Genomic DNA, 26764 nt, shown 5'->3' with positions numbered 1-26764 from the left:
CTCCGACCGACTGAGCCCCTGATCCTCCGACTGACTGAGCCCCTGATACTCCAACTGACTGAGCCGCTGATCCTCCGACCGATTGAGCCCCGGATCCTCCGTCCGACTGAGCCGCTGGTCCTCCGACCGACTGAACCCCTGATCCCCCGACCGACTGAGCCGTTGATCCTCCGAACGACTGAGCCCCTGATCTTCCGACCGACTGAGGCCCTGATCCTCCGACCGACTGAGGCCCTGATCCTCCGACCGACTGAGCCCCTGATCCTCCGACCGACTAAGCCCCGGATCCTCCGACCGACTGAGCCCCTTATCCTCCGACCGACTAAGCCCCGGATCCTCCGACCGACTGAGCCCCGGATCCTCCGACCGACTGAGCCGTTGATCCTCCGACCGACTGAGCCCCTGATCCTCCGACCGACTGAGCCCCTGATCCTCCGACCGACTGAACCCCTGATATTCCGACCGTCTGAGTCCCTGATCCTCCGACCGACTGAGCCCCTGATCCTCCGACCGACTGAGCCCCTGATCCTCCGACCGACTGAGCCCCTGATCCTCCGACCGACTGAGCCCCTGATCCTCAGACCGACTGAGCCCCTGATCCTCCGACTGACTGAGCCCCTGATCCTCCGACCGACTGAGCCCCTGATCCTCCGACCGACTGAGCCCCTGATCCTCCGACCGACTGCTCCGTTGATCCTCCGACCGACTGAGCCCCTGATCCTCCGACCGACTGCTCCGTTGATCCTCCGACCGACTGAGCCCCTGATCCTCCGACTGACTGAGCCCCTGATCCTCCAACCGACTGCTCCGTTGATCCTCCGATCGACTGAGCCCCTGATCCTCCGACCGACTGAGCCCCTGATCCTCCGACCGACTGAGCCGTTGATCCTCCGAACGACTGAGCCCCTGATCCTCCGACTGACTGAGCCCCTGAACCTCCAACCGAGTGAGCCCCTGATCCTCCGACTGACTGAGCCCCTGATCCTCCGACTGACAGAACCCCTGATCCTCCGACGGACTGAGCCCCTGATCCTCCGACCGACTGAGCCCCTGATCCTCCGACCGACTGAGCCCCTGATCCTCCGACCGACAGAACCCCTGATCCTCCGACCGACTGAGCCCCTGATCCTCCGACTGACTGAGCCCCTGATCCTCCGACTGACAGAACCCCTGATCCTCCGACCGACTGAGCCCCTGATCCTCCGACTTACAGAACCCCTGATCCTCCGACCGACTGAGCCCCTGATCCTCCGACCGACTGAGCCCCTTATCCTCCGACCGACTGAGCCCCAGATCCTCCGTCCGACTGAGCCCCGGATCCTCCGACCGACTGAGCCGTTGATCCTCCGACCGACTCAGCCCTGATCCTCTGACTGAGCCCCGGATCCTCCGACCGACTGAGCCCCTGATCCTCCGACCGACTGAGCCCCTGATCCTCCGACCGACTGAGCCCCTGATCCTCCGACCGACTGAGCCCCTGATCCTACGACCGACTCAGCCCCGATCCTCTGACTGAGCCACTGATCCTCCGACCGACTGAGCGTTGATCCTGTGACCGACTGAGCCGTTGATCCTCCGACCGACTGAGCCCCTGATCCTCCGACCGACTGAGCCCCTGATCCTCCGACCGACTGAACCCCTGATCCTCCGACCGACTGAGCCGTTGATCCTCCGACCGACTGAGCGTTGATCCTGTGACCGACTGAGCCGTTGATCCTCCGACCGACTGAGGCCCTGATCCTCCGACCGACTGAGGCCCTGATCCTCCGACCGACTGAGGCTCTGATCCTCCGACCGACTGAGCCGTTGATCCTCCGACCGACTGGGCCCCTGATTCTCCGACCGACTGAGGCCCTGATCCTCCGACCGACTGAGGCCCTGATCCTCCGACCGACTGAGCCCCTGATCCTCCGACCGACTGAGGCCCTGATCCTCCGACCGACTGAGGCTCTGATCCTCCGACCGACTGAGCCGTTGATCCTCCGACCGACTGGGCCCCTGATTCTCCGACCGACTGAGGCCCTGATCCTCCGACCGACTGAGGCCCTGATCCTCCGACCGACTGAGCCCCTGATCCTCCGACCGACTGAGCCCCTGATCCTCCGGCCGACTCAGCCCCTGATCCTCCGACCGACTGAGCCCCTGATCCTCCGACCGACTGAGGTCCTGATCCATTACCGACTGAGGCCCTGATCCTCCGACCGACTGAGCCCCTGATCCTCCGACCGACTGAGGCCCTGATCCTCCGACTGGCAGAACCCCTGATCCTCCGACCGACTGAGCCCCTGATCCTCCGACTGACTGAGCCCCTGATCCTCCGACTGACAGAACCCCTGATCCTCCGACCGACTGAGCCCCTGATCCTCCGACCGACTGAGCCCCTGATCCTCCGACCGACTGCTCCGTTGATCCTCCGACCGACTGAGCCCCTGATCCTCCGACTGACTGAGCCCCTGATCCTCAGACCGACTGAGCCCCTGATCCTCCGACCGACTGAGGCCCTGATCCTCCGACCGACTGAGGCTCTGATCCTCCGACCGACTGAGCCGTTGATCCTCCGACCGACTGGGCCCCTGATTCTCCGACCGACTGAGGCCCTGATCCTCCGACCGACTGAGCCCCTGATCCTCCGACCGACTGAGCCCCTGATCCTCCGGCCGACTCAGCCCCTGATCCTCCGACCGACTGAGCCCCTGATCCTCCGACCGACTGAGGTCCTGATCCATTACCGACTGAGGCCCTGATCCTCCGACCGACTGAGCCCCTGATCCTCCGACCGACTGAGGCCCTGATCCTCCGACTGGCAGAACCCCTGATCCTCCGACCGACTGAGCCCCTGATCCTCCGACTGACTGAGCCCCTGATCCTCCGACTGACAGAACCCCTGATCCTCCGACCGACTGCTCCATTGATCCTCCGACCGACTGAGCCCCTGATCCTCCGACCGACTGAGCCCCTGATCCTCCGACCGACTGAGCCGTTGATCCTCCGAACGACTGAGCCCCTGATCCTCCGACTGACTGAGCCCCTGAACCTCCGACCGAGTGAGCCCCTGATCCTCCGACTGACTGAGCCCCTGATCCTCCGACTGACAGAACCCCTGATCCTCCGACGGACTGAGCCCCTGATCCTCCGACCGACTGAGGCCCTGATCCTCCGACCGACTGAGCCCCTGATCCTCCGACCGACTGAGGCCCTGATCCTCCGACTGAGGCCCTGATCCTCCGACCGACTGAGCCCCTGATCCTCCGACCGACTGAGGCCCTGATCCTCCGACTGACAGAACCCCTGATCCTCAGACCGACTGAGCCCCTGATCCTCCGACTGACTGAGCCCCTGATCCTCCGACTGACAGAACCCCTGATCCTCCGACCGACTCAGCCCCGATCCTCTGACTGAGCCCCTGATCCTCCGACCGACTCAGCCCCGATCCTCTGACTGAGCCGCTGATCCTCCAAATGACTTTGGCGCTCATCCTCCGACTGACTGAGCCCCTGATCCTCCGACCGACTGCTCCGTTGATCCTCCGACTGACTGAGCCCCTGATCCTCTGACTGACTGAGCCCCTGAACCTCCGACCGACTGAGCGTTGATCCTGTGACCGACTGAGCCCCTGATCCTCCGACCGACTGAGCGTTGATCCTGTGACCGACTGAGCCCCTGATCCTCCGACCGACTGAGCCCCTGATCCTCCGACCGACTGAGCGTTGATCCTGTGACCGACTGAGCCCCTGATCCTCCGACCGACTGAGCGTTGATCCTGTGACCGACTGAGCCGTTGATCCTCCGACTGACTGAGCCCCTGATCCTCTGACTGAGCCGCTGATCCTCCGACCGAATGAGCCCCTGATCCTCCGACCGACTGAAACCCTGATCCCCCGACCGACTGAGCCCCTGTTCCTCCGACTGAGCCGTTGATCCTCCAAACGACGGAGCCCCTGATCCTCCGACCGACTCAGCCCCGATCCTCTGACTGAGCCCCTGATCCTCCGACCGACTCAGCCCCGATCCTCTGACTGAACCCCTGATCCTCCGACTGAGCCGTTGATCCTCCAAACGACTGAGCCCCTGATCCTCCGACCGACTGAGCCCCTGTTCCTCCGACTGAGCCGTTGATCCTCCAAACGACTGAGCCCCTGCTTCTCCGACCGACTGAGCCCCTGATCCTCCGACCGACTGAGGCCCTGATCCTCCGACCGACTGAGGCCCTGATCCTCTGACCGACTGAGCCCCAGATCCTCCATCCGACTGAGCCCCGGATCCTCCGACCGACTGAGCCGTTGATCCTCCGACCGACTGAGCCCCTGATCCTCCGACCGACTGAGGCCCTGATCCTCCGACCGACTGAGGCCCTGATCCTCCGACCGACTGAGCCCCTGATCCTCCGTCCGACTGAGGCCCTGAGCCTCCGACCGACTGAGCCGTTGATCCTCCGACAGACTGAGCCCCTGATCCTCCGACCGACTGAGCCCCTGATATTCCGACCGTGTGAGTCCCTGATCCTCCGACCGACTGAGCCCCTGATCCTCCGACCGACTGAGCCCCTGATCCTCCGACCGACTGAGGCCCTGATCCTCCGACCGACTGAGCCGTTGATCCTCCGACCGACTGAGCCCCTGATATTCCGACCGTCTGAGTCCCTGATCCTCCGACTGACTGAGCCCCTGATCCTCCGACCGACTGAGCCCCTGATCCTCCGACCGACTGAGCCCCTGATCCTCCGACCGTCTGAGTCCCTGATCCTCCGAGCGACTGAGCCCCTGATCCTCCGACCGACTGAGCCCCTGATCCTCCGACCGACTGAGGCCCTGATCCTCTGACCGACTGAGCCGTTGATCCTCCGACCGACTGAGCCGTTGATCCTCCGACCGACTGAGCCCCTGATCCTCCGACCGACTGAGCCCCTGATCCTCCGACCGACTGAGCCCCTGATCCTCCGACCGACTGAGCCGTTGATCCTCCGACCGACTGAGCCCCTGATCCTCCGACCGACTGAGCCCCTGATCCTCCGACCGACTGAGCCGTTGATCCTCCGACCGACTGAGCCCCTGATCCTCCGACCGACTGAGCCCCTGATCCTCCGACTGACTGAGCCCCTGATCCTCTGACTGAGCGACTGATCCTCCGACCGACTGAGCCCCTGACCCTCCGACCGACTGAGGCCCTGATCCTCCGACCGACTGAGCCCCTGATCCTCTGACTGTGCCACTGATCCTCCGACTGACTGAGCCCCTGATCCTCCGACCGACTCAGCCCCGATCCTCTGACTGAGCCCCTGATCCTCCGACTGACTGAGCCCCTGATCCTCCGACCGACTCAGCCCCGATCCTCTGACTGAGCCCCTGATCCTCCGACTGACTGAGCCCCTGATCCTCCGACCGACTGAGCCCCTGATCCTCCAACCGACTGAGGCCCTGATCCTCCGACCGACTGAGGCCCTGATCCTCCGACCGACTGAGCCATTGATCCTCCGACCGACTGAGCCATTGATCCTCCGACTGACTGAGCCCCTGATCCTCTGACTGAGCCACTGATCCTCCGACCGACTGAGCCACTGATCCTCTGACTGAGCCATTGATCCTCCGACTGACTGAGCCACTGATCCTCCGACCGACTGAGCCCCTGATCCTCTGACTGAGCCACTGATCCTCCGACCGACTGAGCCACTGATCCTCCGACCGACTGAGCCCCTGATCCTCCGACCGACTGAGCCCCTGATCCTCTGACCGAGCCACTGATCCTCCGACCGACTGAGCCACTGATCCTCCGACCGACTGAGCCCCCGATCCTCCGACCGACTGAGCCCCTGATCCTCCGACCGACGGAGCCCCTGATCCTCCGACTGACAGAATCCCTGATCCTCCGACCGACTGAGCCCCTGATCCTCCGACCGACTGAGCCCCTGATCCTCCGACCGACCGAGCCCCTGATCCTCCGACCGACTGAGCCCCTGATCCTCCGACCGACGCAGCCCCTGATCCTCCGACTGACTGAGCCCCTGATCCTCCGACCGACAGAATCCCTGATCCTCCGACCGACTGAGCCCCTGATCCTCCGACCGACTGAGGCCCTGATCCTCCGACCGACTGAGCCCCTGATCCTCCGACCGACTGAGCCCCTGATCCTCCGACCGACTGAGCCCCTGATCCTCCGACCGACTGAGCCCCTGATCCTCCGACTGACTGAGCCACTGATCCTCCGACCGACTGCTCCGTTGATCCTCCGACCGACTGAGCCCCTGATCCTCCGACCGATTGCTCCGTTGATCCTCCGACCGACTGAGCCCCTGATCCTCCGACCGACTGCTCCGTTGATCCTCCGACCGACTGAGCCCCTGATCCTCTGACCGACTGCTCCGTTGATCCTCCGATCGACTGAGCCCCTTATCCTCCGACTGACTGAGCCCCTGATCCTCCGACCGACTGAGCCGTTGATCCTCCGACTGACTGAGCCCCTGATCCTCCGACTGAGCCCCTGATCCTCCGACCGACTGAGCCCCTAATCCTCCGACCGACTGAGCCCCTGATCCTCCGACTGACTGAGCCCCTGATCCTCCGACAGACAGAGCCCCCGATGCTCCGACCGACTGAGCCCCTGATCCTCCGAACGACTGAGCCCCTGATCCTCCGACTGACAGAATCCCTGATCCTCCGACTGACTGAGCTCCTGATCCTCCGACCGACGCAGCCCCTGATCCTCCGACCGACTGAGCCCCTGATCCTCCGACCGACTGAGCCCCTGATCCTCCGACCGACTGAGGCCCTGATCCTCCGACTGACTGAGCCCCTGATCCTCCGACCGACAGAATCCCTGATCCTCCGACCGACTGAGCCCCTGATCCTCCGACCGACTGAGCCCCTGATCCTCCGACCGACTGAGCCCCTGATCCTCCGACCGACTGAGCCCCTGATCCTCCGACCGACTGTGACCCTGATCCTCCGACCGACTGAGCCCCTGATCCTCCGACCGACTGAGCCCCTGATCCTCCGACCGACTGAGCCCCTGATACTCCGACTGACTGAGCCGCTGATCCTCCGACCGATTGAGCCCCGGATCCTCTGTCCGACTGAGCTGCTGGTCCTCCGACCGACTGAACCCCTGATCCCCCGACCGACTGAGCCGTTGATCCTCCAAACGACTGAGCCCCTGATCTTCCGACCGACTGAGCCCCTGATCCTCCGACCGACTGAGGCCCTGATCCTCCGACCGACTGAGGCCCTGATCCTCCGACCGACTGAGCCCCTGATCCTCCGACCGACTGAGCCGTTGATCCTCTGACCGACTGAGCCCCTGATCCTCCGACCGACTGAGCCCCTGATCCTCCGACTGACTGAGCCCCTGATCCTCCGACCGAGTGAGCCCCTGATCTTCCGACTGACTGAGCCCCTAATCCTCCGACTGACTGAGCCCCTGATCCTCTGACTGAGCCACTGATCCTCCGACTGACTGAGCCACTGATCCTCTGACTGAGCCACTGATCCTCCGACCGACTGAGAGCCTGATCCTCCGACCGACTGAGCCGTTGATCCTCCGACCGACTGAGCCGCTGATCCTCCGACTGACTGAGCCCCCGATCCTCCGACTGACTGAGCCCCTGATCCTCCGATCGACTGAGCCCCTGATCCTCCGACCGACTGAGCCCCTGAACCTCCGACCGACTGAGCCCCTGATCATCCGACCGACTGAGCCCCTGACCCTCCGACCGACTGAGGCCCTGATCCTCCGACCGACTGAGCCCCTGATCCTCTGACTGTGCCACTGATCCTCCGACTGACTGAGCCCCTGATCCTCCGACCGACTCAGCCCCGATCCTCTGACTGAGCCCCTGATCCTCCGACTGACTGAGCCCCTGATCCTCCGACCGACTCAGCCCCGATCCTCTGACTGAGCCCCTGATCCTCCGACTGACTGAGCCCCTGATCCTCCGACCGACTGAGCCCCTGATCCTCCAACCGACTGAGGCCCTGATCCTCCGACCGACTGAGGCCCTGATCCTCCGACCGACTGAGCCATTGATCCTCCGACCGACTGAGCCATTGATCCTCCGACTGACTGAGCCCCTGATCCTCTGACTGAGCCACTGATCCTCCGACCGACTGAGCCACTGATCCTCTGACTGAGCCATTGATCCTCCGACTGACTGAGCCACTGATCCTCCGACCGACTGAGCCCCTGATCCTCTGACTGAGCCACTGATCCTCCGACCGACTGAGCCACTGATCCTCCGACCGACTGAGCCCCTGATCCTCCGACCGACTGAGCCCCTGATCCTCTGACCGAGCCACTGATCCTCCGACCGACTGAGCCACTGATCCTCCGACCGACTGAGCCCCCGATCCTCCGACCGACTGAGCCCCTGATCCTCCGACCGACGGAGCCCCTGATCCTCCGACTGACAGAATCCCTGATCCTCCGACCGACTGAGCCCCTGATCCTCCGACCGACTGAGCCCCTGATCCTCCGACCGACCGAGCCCCTGATCCTCCGACCGACTGAGCCCCTGATCCTCCGACCGACGCAGCCCCTGATCCTCCGACTGACTGAGCCCCTGATCCTCCGACCGACAGAATCCCTGATCCTCCGACCGACTGAGCCCCTGATCCTCCGACCGACTGAGGCCCTGATCCTCCGACCGACTGAGCCCCTGATCCTCCGACCGACTGAGCCCCTGATCCTCCGACCGACTGAGCCCCTGATCCTCCGACCGACTGAGCCCCTGATCCTCCGACTGACTGAGCCACTGATCCTCCGACCGACTGCTCCGTTGATCCTCCGACCGACTGAGCCCCTGATCCTCCGACCGATTGCTCCGTTGATCCTCCGACCGACTGAGCCCCTGATCCTCCGACCGACTGCTCCGTTGATCCTCCGACCGACTGAGCCCCTGATCCTCTGACCGACTGCTCCGTTGATCCTCCGATCGACTGAGCCCCTTATCCTCCGACTGACTGAGCCCCTGATCCTCCGACCGACTGAGCCGTTGATCCTCCGACTGACTGAGCCCCTGATCCTCCGACTGAGCCCCTGATCCTCCGACCGACTGAGCCCCTAATCCTCCGACCGACTGAGCCCCTGATCCTCCGACTGACTGAGCCCCTGATCCTCCGACAGACAGAGCCCCCGATGCTCCGACCGACTGAGCCCCTGATCCTCCGAACGACTGAGCCCCTGATCCTCCGACTGACAGAATCCCTGATCCTCCGACTGACTGAGCTCCTGATCCTCCGACCGACGCAGCCCCTGATCCTCCGACCGACTGAGCCCCTGATCCTCCGACCGACTGAGCCCCTGATCCTCCGACCGACTGAGGCCCTGATCCTCCGACTGACTGAGCCCCTGATCCTCCGACCGACAGAATCCCTGATCCTCCGACCGACTGAGCCCCTGATCCTCCGACCGACTGAGCCCCTGATCCTCCGACCGACTGAGCCCCTGATCCTCCGACCGACTGAGCCCCTGATCCTCCGACCGACTGTGACCCTGATCCTCCGACCGACTGAGCCCCTGATCCTCCGACCGACTGAGCCCCTGATCCTCCGACCGACTGAGCCCCTGATACTCCGACTGACTGAGCCGCTGATCCTCCGACCGATTGAGCCCCGGATCCTCCGTCCGACTGAGCTGCTGGTCCTCCGACCGACTGAACCCCTGATCCCCCGACCGACTGAGCCGTTGATCCTCCAAACGACTGAGCCCCTGATCCTCCGACCGACTGAGCCCCCGATCCTCCGACCGACTGAGCCCCTGATCCTCCGACTGAGCCGTTGATCCTCCAAACGACTGAGCCCCTGCTTCTCCGACCGACTGAGCCCCTGATCCTCCGACCGACTGAGGCCCTGATCCTCCGACCGACTGAGGCCCTGATCCTCCGACCGACTGAGCCCCAGATCCTCCATCCGACTGAGCCCCGGATCCTCCGACCGACTGAGCCGTTGATCCTCCGACTGACTGAGCCCCTGATCCTCCGACCGACAGAATCCCTGATCCTCCGACCGACTGAGCCCCTGATCCTCCGACCGACTGAGCCCCTGATCCTCCGACCGACTGAGCCCCTGATCCTCCGACCGACTGAGCCCCTGATCCTCCGACCGACTGTGACCCTGATCCTCCGACCGACTGAGCCCCTGATCCTCCGACCGACTGAGCCCCTGATCCTCCGACCGACTGAGCCCCTGATACTCCGACTGACTGAGCCGCTGATCCTCCGACCGATTGAGCCCCGGATCCTCTGTCCGACTGAGCTGCTGGTCCTCCGACCGACTGAACCCCTGATCCCCCGACCGACTGAGCCGTTGATCCTCCAAACGACTGAGCCCCTGATCTTCCGACCGACTGAGCCCCTGATCCTCCGACCGACTGAGGCCCTGATCCTCCGACCGACTGAGGCCCTGATCCTCCGACCGACTGAGCCCCTGATCCTCCGACCGACTGAGCCGTTGATCCTCTGACCGACTGAGCCCCTGATCCTCCGACCGACTGAGCCCCTGATCCTCCGACTGACTGAGCCCCTGATCCTCCGACCGAGTGAGCCCCTGATCTTCCGACTGACTGAGCCCCTAATCCTCCGACTGACTGAGCCCCTGATCCTCTGACTGAGCCACTGATCCTCCGACTGACTGAGCCACTGATCCTCTGACTGAGCCACTGATCCTCCGACCGACTGAGAGCCTGATCCTCCGACCGACTGAGCCGTTGATCCTCCGACCGACTGAGCCGCTGATCCTCCGACTGACTGAGCCCCCGATCCTCCGACTGACTGAGCCCCTGATCCTCCGATCGACTGAGCCCCTGATCCTCCGACCGACTGAGCCCCTGAACCTCCGACCGACTGAGCCCCTGATCATCCGACCGACTGAGCCCCTGACCCTCCGACCGACTGAGGCCCTGATCCTCCGACCGACTGAGCCCCTGATCCTCTGACTGTGCCACTGATCCTCCGACTGACTGAGCCCCTGATCCTCCGACCGACTCAGCCCCGATCCTCTGACTGAGCCCCTGATCCTCCGACTGACTGAGCCCCTGATCCTCCGACCGACTCAGCCCCGATCCTCTGACTGAGCCCCTGATCCTCCGACTGACTGAGCCCCTGATCCTCCGACCGACTGAGCCCCTGATCCTCCAACCGACTGAGGCCCTGATCCTCCGACCGACTGAGGCCCTGATCCTCCGACCGACTGAGCCATTGATCCTCCGACCGACTGAGCCATTGATCCTCCGACTGACTGAGCCCCTGATCCTCTGACTGAGCCACTGATCCTCCGACCGACTGAGCCACTGATCCTCTGACTGAGCCATTGATCCTCCGACTGACTGAGCCACTGATCCTCCGACCGACTGAGCCCCTGATCCTCTGACTGAGCCACTGATCCTCCGACCGACTGAGCCACTGATCCTCCGACCGACTGAGCCCCTGATCCTCCGACCGACTGAGCCCCTGATCCTCTGACCGAGCCACTGATCCTCCGACCGACTGAGCCACTGATCCTCCGACCGACTGAGCCCCCGATCCTCCGACCGACTGAGCCCCTGATCCTCCGACCGACGGAGCCCCTGATCCTCCGACTGACAGAATCCCTGATCCTCCGACCGACTGAGCCCCTGATCCTCCGACCGACTGAGCCCCTGATCCTCCGACCGACCGAGCCCCTGATCCTCCGACCGACTGAGCCCCTGATCCTCCGACCGACGCAGCCCCTGATCCTCCGACTGACTGAGCCCCTGATCCTCCGACCGACAGAATCCCTGATCCTCCGACCGACTGAGCCCCTGATCCTCCGACCGACTGAGGCCCTGATCCTCCGACCGACTGAGCCCCTGATCCTCCGACCGACTGAGCCCCTGATCCTCCGACCGACTGAGCCCCTGATCCTCCGACCGACTGAGCCCCTGATCCTCCGACTGACTGAGCCACTGATCCTCCGACCGACTGCTCCGTTGATCCTCCGACCGACTGAGCCCCTGATCCTCCGACCGATTGCTCCGTTGATCCTCCGACCGACTGAGCCCCTGATCCTCCGACCGACTGCTCCGTTGATCCTCCGACCGACTGAGCCCCTGATCCTCTGACCGACTGCTCCGTTGATCCTCCGATCGACTGAGCCCCTTATCCTCCGACTGACTGAGCCCCTGATCCTCCGACCGACTGAGCCGTTGATCCTCCGACTGACTGAGCCCCTGATCCTCCGACTGAGCCCCTGATCCTCCGACCGACTGAGCCCCTAATCCTCCGACCGACTGAGCCCCTGATCCTCCGACTGACTGAGCCCCTGATCCTCCGACAGACAGAGCCCCCGATGCTCCGACCGACTGAGCCCCTGATCCTCCGAACGACTGAGCCCCTGATCCTCCGACTGACAGAATCCCTGATCCTCCGACTGACTGAGCTCCTGATCCTCCGACCGACGCAGCCCCTGATCCTCCGACCGACTGAGCCCCTGATCCTCCGACCGACTGAGCCCCTGATCCTCCGACCGACTGAGGCCCTGATCCTCCGACTGACTGAGCCCCTGATCCTCCGACCGACAGAATCCCTGATCCTCCGACCGACTGAGCCCCTGATCCTCCGACCGACTGAGCCCCTGATCCTCCGACCGACTGAGCCCCTGATCCTCCGACCGACTGAGCCCCTGATCCTCCGACCGACTGTGACCCTGATCCTCCGACCGACTGAGCCCCTGATCCTCCGACCGACTGAGCCCCTGATCCTCCGACCGACTGAGCCCCTGATACTCCGACTGACTGAGCCGCTGATCCTCCGACCGATTGAGCCCCGGATCCTCCGTCCGACTGAGCTGCTGGTCCTCCGACCGACTGAACCCCTGATCCCCCGACCGACTGAGCCGTTGATCCTCCAAACGACTGAGCCCCTGATCCTCCGACCGACTGAGCCCCCGATCCTCCGACCGACTGAGCCCCTGATCCTCCGACCGACTGAGGCCCTGATCCTCCGACCGACTGAGCCCCTGATCCTCCGACTGAGCCGTTGATCCTCCAAACGACTGAGCCCCTGCTTCTCCGACCGACTGAGCCCCTGATCCTCCGACCGACTGAGGCCCTGATCCTCCGACCGACTGAGGCCCTGATCCTCCGACCGACTGAGCCCCAGATCCTCCATCCGACTGAGCCCCGGATCCTCCGACCGACTGAGCCGTTGATCCTCCGACCGACTGAGCCCCCGATCCTCCGACCGACTGAGCCCCTGTTCCTCCGACTGAGCCGTTGATCCTCCAAACGACTGAGCCCCTGCTTCTCCGACCGACTGAGCCCCTGATCCTCCGACCGACTGAGGCCCTGATCCTCCGACCGACTGAGGCCCTGATCCTCCGACCGACTGAGCCCCAGATCCTCCATCCGACTGAGCCCCGGATCCTCCGACCGACTGAGCCGTTGATCCTCCGACCGACTGAGCCCCTGATCCTCCGACCGACTGAGGCCCTGATCCTCCGACCGACTGAGGCCCTGATCCTCCGACCGACTGAGCCCCTGATCCTCCGTCCGACTGAGGCCCTGAGCCTCCGACCGACTGAGCCGTTGATCCTCCGACAGACTGAGCCCCTGATCCTCCGACCGACTGAGCCCCTGATATTCCGACCGTGTGAGTCCCTGATCCTCCGACCGACTGAGCCCCTGATCCTCCGACCGACTGAGCCCCTGATCCTCCGACCGACTGAGGCCCTGATCCTCCGACCGACTGAGCCGTTGATCCTCCGACCGACTGAGCCCCTGATATTCCGACCGTCTGAGTCCCTGATCCTCCGACTGACTGAGCCCCTGATCCTCCGACCGACTGAGCCCCTGATCCTCCGACCGACTGAGCCCCTGATCCTCCGACCGACTGAGCCCCTGATCCTCCGAGCGACTGAGCCCCTGATCCTCCGACCGACTGAGGCCCTGATCCTCTGACCGACTGAGCCGTTGATCCTCCGACCGACTGAGCTGTTGATCCTCCGACCGACTGAGCCCCTGATCCTCCGACCGACTGAGCCCCTGATCCTCCGACCGACTGAGCCCCTGATCCTCCGACCGACTGAGCCGTTGATCCTCCGACCGACTGAGCCCCTGATCCTCCGACCGACTGAGCCCCTGATCCTCCGACCGACTGAGCCGTTGATCCTCCGACCGACTGAGCCCCTGATCCTCCGACCGACTGAGCCCCTGATCCTCCGACCGACTGAGCCCCTGATCCTCTGACTGAGCGACTGATCCTCCGACCGACTGAGCCCCTGACCCTCCGACCGACTGAGGCCCTGATCCTCCGACCGACTGAGCCCCTGATCCTCTGACTGTGCCACTGATCCTCCGACTGACTGAGCCCCTGATCCTCCGACCGACTCAGCCCCGATCCTCTGACTGAGCCCCTGATCCTCCGACTGACTGAGCCCCTGATCCTCCGACCGACTCAGCCCCGATCCTCTGACTGAGCCCCTGATCCTCCGACTGACTGAGCCCCTGATCCTCCGACCGACTGAGCCCCTGATCCTCCAACCGACTGAGGCCCTGATCCTCCGACCGACTGAGGCCCTGATCCTCCGACCGACTGAGCCATTGATCCTCCGACCGACTGAGCCATTGATCCTCCGACTGACTGAGCCCCTGATCCTCTGACTGAGCCACTGATCCTCCGACCGACTGAGCCACTGATCCTCTGACTGAGCCATTGATCCTCCGACTGACTGAGCCACTGATCCTCCGACCGACTGAGCCCCTGATCCTCTGACTGAGCCACTGATCCTCCGACCGACTGAGCCACTGATCCTCCGACCGACTGAGCCCCTGATCCTCCGACCGACTGAGCCCCTGATCCTCTGACCGAGCCACTGATCCTCCGACCGACTGAGCCACTGATCCTCCGACCGACTGAGCCCCCGATCCTCCGACCGACTGAGCCCCTGATCCTCCGACTGACGGAGCCCCTGATCCTCCGACTGACAGAATCCCTGATCCTCCGACCGACTGAGCCCCTGATCCTCCGACCGACTGAGCCCCTGATCCTCCGACCGACCGAGCCCCTGATCCTCCGACCGACTGAGCCCCTGATCCTCCGACCGACGCAGCCCCTGATCCTCCGACTGACTGAGCCCCTGATCCTCCGACCGACAGAATCCCTGATCCTCCGACCGACTGAGCCCCTGATCCTCCGACCGACTGAGGCCCTGATCCTCCGACCGACTGAGCCCCTGATCCTCCGACCGACTGAGCCCCTGATCCTCCGACCGACTGAGCCCCTGATCCTCCGACCGACTGAGCCCCTGATCCTCCGACTGACTGAGCCACTGATCCTCCGACCGACTGCTCCGTTGATCCTCCGACCGACTGAGCCCCTGATCCTCCGACCGATTGCTCCGTTGATCCTCCGACCGACTGAGCCCCTGATCCTCCGACCGACTGCTCAGTTGATCCTCCGACCGACTGAGCCCCTGATCCTCTGACCGACTGCTCCGTTGATCCTCCGATCGACTGAGCCCCTTATCCTCCGACTGACTGAGCCCCTGATCCTCCGACCGACTGAGCCGTTGATCCTCCGACTGACTGAGCCCCTGATCCTCCGACTGAGCCCCTGATCCTCCGACCGACTGAGCCCCTAATCCTCCGACCGACTGAGCCCCTGATCCTCCGACTGACTGAGCCCCTGATCCTCCGACAGACAGAGCCCCCGATGCTCCGACCGACTGAGCCCCTGATCCTCCGAACGACTGAGCCCCTGATCCTCCGACTGACAGAATCCCTGATCCTCCGACTGACTGAGCTCCTGATCCTCCGACCGACGCAGCCCCTGATCCTCCGACCGACTGAGCCCCTGATCCTCCGACCGACTGAGCCCCTGATCCTCCGACCGACTGAGGCCCTGATCCTCCGACTGACTGAGCCCCTGATCCTCCGACCGACAGAATCCCTGATCCTCCGACCGACTGAGCCCCTGATCCTCCGACCGACTGAGCCCCTGATCCTCCGACCGACTGAGCCCCTGATCCTCCGACCGACTGAGCCCCTGATCCTCCGACCGACTGTGACCCTGATCCTCCGACCGACTGAGCCCCTGATCCTCCGACCGACTGAGCCCCTGATCCTCCGACCGACTGAGCCCCTGATACTCCGACTGACTGAGCCGCTGATCCTCCGACCGATTGAGCCCCGGATCCTCTGTCCGACTGAGCTGCTGGTCCTCCGACCGACTGAACCCCTGATCCCCCGACCGACTGAGCCGTTGATCCTCCAAACGACTGAGCCCCTGATCTTCCGACCGACTGAGCCCCTGATCCTCCGACCGACTGAGGCCCTGATCCTCCGACCGACTGAGGCCCTGATCCTCCGACCGACTGAGCCCCTGATCCTCCGACCGACTGAGCCGTTGATCCTCTGACCGACTGAGCCCCTGATCCTCCGACCGACTGAGCCCCTAATCCTCCGACTGACTGAGCCCCTGATCCTCCGACCGAGTGAGCCCCTGATCTTCCGACTGACTGAGCCCCTAATCCTCCGACTGACTGAGCCCCTGATCCTCTGACTGAGCCACTGATCCTCCGACTGACTGAGCCACTGATCCTCTGACTGAGCCACTGATCCTCCGACCGACTGAGAGCCTGATCCTCCGACCGACTGAGCCGTTGATCCTCCGACCGACTGAGCCGCTGATCCTCCGACTGACTGAGCCCCCGATCCTCCGACTGACTGAGCCCCTGATCCTCCGATCGACTGAGCCCCTGATCCTCCGACCGACTGAGCCCCTGAACCTCCGACCGACTGAGCCCCTGATCATCCGACCGACTGAGCCCCTGACCCTCCGACCGACTGAGGCCCTGATCCTCCGACCGACTGAGCCCCTGATCCTCTGACTGTGCCACTGATCCTCCGACTGACTGAGCCCCTGATCCTCCGACCGACTCAGCCCCGATCCTCTGACTGAGCCCCTGATCCTCCGACTGACTGAGCCCCTGATCCTCCGACCGACTCAGCCCCGATCCTCTGACTGAGCCCCTGATCCTCCGACTGACTGAGCCCCTGATCCTCCGACCGACTGAGCCCCTGATCCTCCAACCGACTGAGGCCCTGATCCTCCGACCGACTGAGGCCCTGATCCTCCGACCGACTGAGCCATTGATCCTCCGACCGACTGAGCCATTGATCCTCCGACTGACTGAGCCCCTGATCCTCTGACTGAGCCACTGATCCTCCGACCGACTGAGCCACTGATCCTCTGACTGAGCCATTGATCCTCCGACTGACTGAGCCACTGATCCTCCGACCGACTGAGCCCCTGATCCTCTGACTGAGCCACTGATCCTCCGACCGACTGAGCCACTGATCCTCCGACCGACTGAGCCCCTGATCCTCCGACCGACTGAGCCCCTGATCCTCTGACCGAGCCACTGATCCTCCGACCGACTGAGCCACTGATCCTCCGACCGACTGAGCCCCCGATCCTCCGACCGACTGAGCCCCTGATCCTCCGACCGACGGAGCCCCTGATCCTCCGACTGACAGAATCCCTGATCCTCCGACCGACTGAGCCCCTGATCCTCCGACCGACTGAGCCCCTGATCCTCCGACCGACCGAGCCCCTGATCCTCCGACCGACTGAGCCCCTGATCCTCCGACCGACGCAGCCCCTGATCCTCCGACTGACTGAGCCCCTGATCCTCCGACCGACAGAATCCCTGATCCTCCGACCGACTGAGCCCCTGATCCTCCGACCGACTGAGGCCCTGATCCTCCGACCGACTGAGCCCCTGATCCTCCGACCGACTGAGCCCCTGATCCTCCGACCGACTGAGCCCCTGATCCTCCGACCGACTGAGCCCCTGATCCTCCGACTGACTGAGCCACTGATCCTCCGACCGACTGCTCCGTTGATCCTCCGACCGACTGAGCCCCTGATCCTCCGACCGATTGCTCCGTTGATCCTCCGACCGACTGAGCCCCTGATCCTCCGACCGACTGCTCCGTTGATCCTCCGACCGACTGAGCCCCTGATCCTCTGACCGACTGCTCCGTTGATCCTCCGATCGACTGAGCCCCTTATCCTCCGACTGACTGAGCCCCTGATCCTCCGACCGACTGAGCCGTTGATCCTCCGACTGACTGAGCCCCTGATCCTCCGACTGAGCCCCTGATCCTCCGACCGACTGAGCCCCTAATCCTCCGACCGACTGAGCCCCTGATCCTCCGACTGACTGAGCCCCTGATCCTCCGACAGACAGAGCCCCCGATGCTCCGACCGACTGAGCCCCTGATCCTCCGAACGACTGAGCCCCTGATCCTCCGACTGACAGAATCCCTGATCCTCCGACTGACTGAGCTCCTGATCCTCCGACCGACGCAGCCCCTGATCCTCCGACCGACTGAGCCCCTGATCCTCCGACCGACTGAGCCCCTGATCCTCCGACCGACTGAGGCCCTGATCCTCCGACGGACTGAGCCCCTGATCCTCCGACCGACAGAATCCCTGATCCTCCGACCGACTGAGCCCCTGATCCTCCGACCGACTGAGCCCCTGATCCTCCGACCGACTGAGCCCCTGATCCTCCGACCGACTGAGCCCCTGATCCTCCGACCGACTGTGACCCTGATCCTCCGACCGACTGAGCCCCTGATCCTCCGACCGACTGAGCCCCTGATCCTCCGACCGACTGAGCCCCTGATACTCCGACTGACTGAGCCGCTGATCCTCCGACCGATTGAGCCCCGGATCCTCCGTCCGACTGAGCTGCTGGTCCTCCGACCGACTGAACCCCTGATCCCCCGACCGACTGAGCCGTTGATCCTCCAAACGACTGAGCCCCTGATCTTCCGACCGACTGAGCCCCTGATCCCCCGACCGACTGAGGCCCTGATCCTCCGACCGACTGAGGCCCTGATCCTCCGACCGACTGAGCCCCTGATCCTCCGACCGACTGAGCCGTTGATCCTCTGACCGACTGAGCCCCTGATCCTCCGACCGACTGAGCCCCTGATCCTCCGACTGACTGAGCCCCTGATCCTCCGACCGAGTGAGCCCCTGATCTTCCGACTGACTGAGCCCCTAATCCTCCGACTGACTGAGCCCCTGATCCTCTGACTGAGCCACTGATCCTCCGACTGACTGAGCCACTGATCCTCTGACTGAGCCACTGATCCTCCGACCGACTGAGAGCCTGATCCTCCGACCGACTGAGCCGTTGATCCTCCGACCGACTGAGCCGCTGATCCTCCGACTGACTGAGCCCCCGATCCTCCGACTGACTGAGCCCCTGATCCTCCGATCGACTGAGCCCCTGATCCTCCGACCGACTGAGCCCCTGAACCTCCGACCGACTGAGCCCCTGATCATCCGACCGACTGAGCCCCTGATCCTCCGACCGACTGAGACCCTGATCCTCCGACTGAGCTGCTGATCCTCTGACCGACTGAGCCCCTGATCCTCCGACCGACTGAGCCCCTGATCCTCTGACCGACTGAGGCCCTGATCCTCCGACCGACTGAGGCCCTGATCCTCCGACCGACTGAGCCCCTGATCCTCCGACCGACTGTGCCCCTGATCCTCCGACCGTCTGAGCCGTTGATCCTCCGACCGACTGAGCCCCTGATCCTCCGACCGACTGAGCCACTGATCCTCAGACCGACTGAGCCCCTGATCCTCCGACCGACTGAGGCCCTGATCCTCCGACCGACTGAGGCCCTGATCCTCCGACCGACTGAGCCCCTGATCCTCCGACCGACTGAGCCCCTGATCCTCCGACCGACTGAGCCCCTGATCCTCCGACCGACTGAGCCCCTGATCCTCCGACCGACTGCTCCGTTGATCCTCTGACCGACTGCTCCGTTGATCCTCCGATCGACTGAGCCCCTGATCCTCCGACCGACTGAGCTGTTGATCCTCCGACTGAGCCGCCGATCTTCTGAACGACTGAGCCCCTGATCCTCCGACTGAGCCCCTGATCCTCCGATCGACTGAGCCCCTAATCCTCCGACCGACTGAGCCCCTGATCCTCCGACTGACTGAGCCCCTGATCCTCCGACCGACTGAGCCCCTGATCCTCCGACCGACTGAGCCGCTGATCCTCCGACAGACTGAGCCCCCGATCCTCCGACCGACTGAGCCCCTGATCCTCCGACCGACTGAGCCCCTGATCCTCCGACCGACAGAATCCCTGATCCTCCGACCAACTGAGCCCCTGATCCTCCGACCGACAGAGCCCCTGATCCTCCGACCGACCGAGCCCCTGATCCTCCGACCGACTGAGCCCCTGATCCTCCGACCGACTGAGGCCCTGATCCTCCGACCGACTGAGCCCCTGATCCTCCGACTGACTGAGCCCCTGATCCTCCGACTGACAGAATCCCTGATCCTCCGACCGACTGAGCCCCTGATCCTCCGACCGACTGAGGCCCTGATCCTCCGACCGACTGAGCCCCTGATCCTCCGACCGACTGAGCCCCTGATCCTCCGACCGACTGAGCCCCTGATCCTCCGACCGACTGAGCCCCTGATCTTCCGACTGACTGAGCCCCTGATACTCCGACTGACTGAGCCGCTGATCCTCCGACCGATTGAGCCCCGGATCCTCCGACCGACTGGGCCCCTGATCCTCCGACTGACTGAGCCCCTGATACTCCGACTGACTGAGCCGCTGATCCTCCGACCGATTGAGCCTCGGATCCTCCGTCCGACTGAGCTGCTGGTCCTCCGACCGACTGAACCCCTGATCCCCCGACCGACTGAGCCGTTGATCCTCCAAACGACTGAGGCCCTGATCCTCCGACCGACTGAGGCCCTGATCCTCCGACCGACTGAACCCCTGATATTCCGACCGTCTGAGCCCCGGATCCTCCGACCGACTGAGCCCCTGATCCTCCGACCGACTGAGCCCCAGATCCTCCGACCGACTGAGCCCCTGATCCTCCGACCGACTGAGCCCCTGATCCTACGACCGACTCAGCCCCGATCCTCTGACTGAGCCACTGATCCTCCGACCGACTGAGCGTTGATCCTGTGACCGACTGAGCCGTTGATCCTCCGACCGACTGAGCCCCTGATCCTCCGACCGACTGAGCCCCTGATCCTCCGACCGACTGAACCCCTGATCCTCCGACCGACTGAGCCGTTGATCCTCCGACCGACTGAGCCCCTGATCCTCCGACCGACTGAGGCCCTGATCCTCCGACGGACTGAGGCCCTGATCCTCCGACCGACTGAGCCCCTGATCCTCCGATCGACTGAGCCCCTGATCCTCCGACCGACTGAGCCCCTGATCCCCGACCGACGCAGCCCCTGATCCTCCGACTGACTGAGCCCCTGATCCTCCGACTGACAGAATCCCTGATCCTCCGACCGACTGAGCCCCTGATCCTCCGACCGACTGAGGCCCTGATCCTCCGACCGACTGAGCCCCTGATCCTCCGACCGACTGAGCCCCTGATGCTCCGACCGACTGAGCCCCTGATCCTCCGACCGACTGAGCCCCTGATCCTCCGACTGACTGAGCCCCTGATACTCCGACTGACTGAGCCGCTGATCCTCCGACCGATTGAGCCCCGGATCCTCCGACCGACTGAGCCCCTGATCCTCCGACTGACTGAGCCGCTGATCCTCCGACCGATTGAGCCTCGGATCCTCCATCCGACTGAGCTGCTGGTCCTCCGACCGACTGAACCCCTGATCCCCCGACCAACTGAGGCCCTGATGCTCCGACCGACTGAGCCCCTGATCCTCCGACCGACTGAGCCCCTGATCCTCCGACCGACTGAGCCCCTGATCCTCCGACCGACTGAGGCCCTGATTTTCCGACCGACTGAGCCCCTTATCCTCCGACCGACTAAGCCCCGGATCCTCTGACCGACTGAGCCCCGGATCCTCCGACCGACTGAGCCGTTGATGCTCCGACCGACTGAGCCCCTGATCCTCCGACCGACTGAGCCCCTGATCCTCCGACCGACTGAACCCCTGATATTCCGACCGTCTGAGTCCCTGATCCACCGACCGACTGAGCCCCTGATCCTCCGACCGACTGAGTCCCTGATCCTCCGACCGACTGAGCCCCTGATCCTCCGACCGACTGAGCCCCTGATCCTCCGACCGACTGAGCCCCTGATCCTCCGACCGACTGAACCCCTGATCCTCCGACCGACTGAGCCGTTGATCCACCGACCGACTGAGCCCCTGATCCTCCGACCGACTGAGCCCCTGATCCTCCGGCCGACTGAGCCCCTGATCCTCCGACCGACTGAGCCCCTGATCCTCCGACCGACTGAGCCCCTGATCCTCCGACCGACTGCTCCGTTGATCCTCCGACCGACTGAGCCCCTGATCCTCCGACCGACTGCTCCGTTGATCCTCCGACCGACTGAGCCCCTGATCCTCCGACTGACTGAGCCCCTGATCCTCCGACCGACTGCTCCGTTGATCCTCCGATCGACTGAGCCCCTGATCCTCCGACCGACTGAGCCCCTGATCCTCCGACCGACTGAGCCGTTGATCCTCCGAACGACTGAGCCCCTGATCCTCCGACTGACTGAGCCCCTGAACCTCCGACCGAGTGAGCCCCTGATCCTCCGACTGACTGAGCCCCTGATCCTCCGACTGACAGAACCCCTGATCCTCCGACGGACTGAGCCCCTGATCCTCCGACCGACTGAGCCCCTGATCCTCCGACTGACTGAGCCCCTGATCCTCCGACTGACAGAACCCCTGATCCTCCGATCGACTGAGCCCCTGATCCTCCGACTGACTGAGCCCCTGATCCTCCGACTGACAGAACCCCTGATCCTCCGACCGACTGAGCCCCTGATCCTCCGACTTACAGAACCCCTGATCCTCCGACCGACTGAGCCCCTGATCCTCCGACCGACTGAGCCCCTGATCCTACGACCGTCTGAGCACCTGATCCTCCGACTGACTGAGCCCCTGATTCTCCGTCCGACTGAGCCCCGGATCCTCCGACCGGTTGAGCCGTTGATCCTCCGACCGACTCAGCCCCGATCCTCTGACTGAGCCCCGGATCCTCCGACCGACTAAGCCCCGGATCCTCTGACCGACTAAGCCCCGGATCCTCAGACCGACTGAGCCCCTGATCCTCCGACCGACTGAGCCCCTGATCCTCCGACCGACTGAGCCCCTGATCCTCCGACCGACTGAGCCCCTGATCCTCCGACCGACTGAGCCCCTGATCCTCCGACCGACTGCTCCGTTGATCCTCCGACCGACTGAGCCCCTGATCCTCCGACCGACTGCTCCGTTGATCCTCCGACCGACTGAGCCCCTGATCCTCCGACCGACTGAGCCCCTGATCCTCCGACCGACTGAGTCCCTGATCCTCCGACCGACTGAGCCCCTGATCCTCCGACCGACTGAGTCCCTGATCCTCCGACCGACTGAGCCCCTGATCCTCCAACCGACTGAGCCCCTGATCCTCCGACCGACTGAGCCCCTGATCCTCCGACCGACTGAACCCCTGATCCTCCGACCGACTGAGCCGTTGATCCACCGACCGACTGAGCCCCTGATCCTCAGACCGACTGAGCCCCTGATCCTCCGACCGACTGAGCCCCTGATCCTCCGACCGACTGAGCCCCTGATCCTCCGACCGACTGAGCCCCTGATCCTCCGACCGACTGAGCCCCTGATCCTCCGACCGACTGCTCCGTTGATCCTCCGACCGACTGAGCCCCTGATCCTCCGACCGACTGCTCCGTTGATCCTCCGACCGACTGAGCCCCTGATCCTCCGACTGACTGAGCCCCTGAACCACCGACCGACTGAGCGTTGATCCTCCGACCGACTGAGCCCCTGATCCTCCGACCGACTGAGCCCCTGATCCTCCGACCGACTGAGCCGTTGATCCTCCGAACGACTGAGCCCCTGATCCTCCGACTGACTGAGCCCCTGAACCTCCGACCGAGTGAGCCCCTGATCCTCCGACTGACTGAGCCCCTGATCCTCCGACTGACAGAACCCCTGATCCTCCGACGGACTGAGCCCCTGATCCTCCGACCGACTGAGCCCCTGATCCTCCGACGGACTGAGCCCCTGATCCTCCGACTGACAGAACCCCTGATCCTCCGACCGACTGAGCCCCTGATCCTCCGACTTACAGAACCCCTGATCCTCCGACCGACTGAGCCCCTGATCCTCCGACCGACTCAGCCCCTGATCCTACGACCGACTGAGCCCCTGATCCTCCGACCGACTCAGCCCCTGATCCTCCGACCGACTGAGCCCCTGATCCTCCGACCGACTGAGGCCCTGATCCTCCGACGGACTGAGGCCCTGATCCTCCGACCGACTGAGCCCCTGATCCTCCGACCGTCTGAGCACCTGATCCTCCGACTGACTGAGCCCCTGATTCTCCGTCCGACTGAGCCCCGGATCCTCCGACCGATTGAGCCGTTGATCCTCCGACCGACACAGCCCCGATCCTCTGACTGAGCCCCGGATCCTCCGACCGACTGAGCCCCTGATCCTCCGACCGACTGAGCCCCAGATCCTCCGACCGACTGAGCCCCTGATCCTCCGACCGACTGAGCCCCTGATCCTACGACCGACTCAGCCCCGATCCTCTGACTGAGCCACTGATCCTCCGACCGACTGAGCGTTGATCCTGTGACCGACTGAGCCGTTGATCCTCCGACCGACTGAGCCCCTGATCCTCCGACCGACTGAGCCCCTGATCCTCCGACCGACTGAACCCCTGATCCTCCGACCGACTGAGCCGTTGATCCTCCGACCGACTGAGCCCCTGATCCTCCGACCGACTGAGGCCCTGATCCTCCGACCGACTGAGCCCCTGATCCTCCGACCGACTGAGCCCCTGATTCTCCGACCGACTGAGGCCCTGATCCTCCGACCGACTGAGGCCCTGATCCTCCGACCGACTGAGCCCCTGATCCACCGACCGACTGAGCCCCTTATATTCCGACCGTCTGAGTCCCTGATCCTCCGACCGACTGAGCCCCTTATCCTCCGACCGACTGAGCCCCTGATCCTCCGACCGACTGAGCCCCTGATCCTCCGACCGACTGAGCCCCTGATCCTCCGACCGACTGAGCCGTTGATCCTCCGACCGACTGAGCCCCTGATCCTCCAACCGACTGAGCCCCTGATCCTCCGACTGACTGAGCCCCTGATCCTCTGACTGAGCGACTGATCCTCCGACCGACTGAGCACCTGATCCTCCGACCGACTGAGCCCCTGATCCTCCGACCGACTGAGCCCCTGATCCTCTGACTGAGCCACTGATCCTCCGACTGACTGAGCCCCTGATCCTCCGACCGACTCAGCCCCGATCCTCTGACTGAGCCCCTGATCCTCCGACTGACTGAGCCCCTGATCCTCCGACCGACTGCTCCGTTGATCCTCCGACCGACTGAGCCCCTGATCCTCCGACCGACTGCTCCGTTGATCCTCCGACCGACTGAGCCCCTGATCCTCCGACCGACTGAGCCCCTGATCCTCCGACCGACTGAGTCCCTGATCCTCCGACCGACTGAGCCCCTGATCCTCCGACCGACTGAGTCCCTGATCCTCCGACCGACTGAGCCCCTGATCCTCCAACCGACTGAGCCCCTGATCCTCCGACCGACTGAGCCCCTGATCCTCCGACCGACTGAACCCCTGATCCTCCGACCGACTGAGCCGTTGATCCACCGACCGACTGAGCCCCTGATCCTCAGACCGACTGAGCCCCTGATCCTCCGACCGACTGAGCCCCTGATCCTCCGACCGACTGAGCCCCTGATCCTCCGACCGACTGAGCCCCTGATCCTCCGACCGACTGAGCCCCTGATCCTCCGACCGACTGCTCCGTTGATCCTCCGACCGACTGAGCCCCTGATCCTCCGACCGACTGCTCCGTTGATCCTCCGACCGACTGAGCCCCTGATCCTCCGACTGACTGAGCCCCTGAACCACCGACCGACTGAGCGTTGATCCTCCGACCGACTGAGCCCCTGATCCTCCGACCGACTGAGCCCCTGATCCTCCGACCGACTGAGCCGTTGATCCTCCGAACGACTGAGCCCCTGATCCTCCGACTGACTGAGCCCCTGAACCTCCGACCGAGTGAGCCCCTGATCCTCCGACTGACTGAGCCCCTGATCCTCCGACTGACAGAACCCCTGATCCTCCGACGGACTGAGCCCCTGATCCTCCGACCGACTGAGCCCCTGATCCTCCGACGGACTGAGCCCCTGATCCTCCGACTGACAGAACCCCTGATCCTCCGACCGACTGAGCCCCTGATCCTCCGACTTACAGAACCCCTGATCCTCCGACCGACTGAGCCCCTGATCCTCCGACCGACTCAGCCCCTGATCCTACGACCGACTGAGCCCCTGATCCTCCGACCGACTCAGCCCCTGATCCTCCGACCGACTGAGCCCCTGATCCTCCGACCGACTGAGCCCCTGATCCTACGACCGACTCAGCCCCGATCCTCTGACTGAGCCACTGATCCTCCGACCGACTGAGCGTTGATCCTGTGACCGACTGAGCCGTTGATCCTCCGACCGACTGAGCCCCTGATCCTCCGACCGACTGAGCCCCTGATCCTCCGACCGACTGAACCCCTGATCCTCCGACCGACTGAGCCGTTGATCCTCCGACCGACTGAGCCCCTGATCCTCCGACCGACTGAGGCCCTGATCCTCCGACCGACTGAGCCCCTGATCCTCCGACCGACTGAGCCCCTGATTCTCCGACCGACTGAGGCCCTGATCCTCCGACCGACTGAGGCCCTGATCCTCCGACCGACTGAGCCCCTGATCCACCGACCGACTGAGCCCCTGATATTCC

This window comes from Pristiophorus japonicus, chromosome 2 (genome assembly GCF_044704955.1).
Source record: "Pristiophorus japonicus isolate sPriJap1 chromosome 2, sPriJap1.hap1, whole genome shotgun sequence".
Lineage (NCBI taxonomy): Eukaryota > Metazoa > Chordata > Chondrichthyes > Pristiophoridae > Pristiophorus > Pristiophorus japonicus.
The sequence above is the reverse complement of the archived record's forward strand: the minus strand, read 5'-3'. Positions refer to the sequence as shown.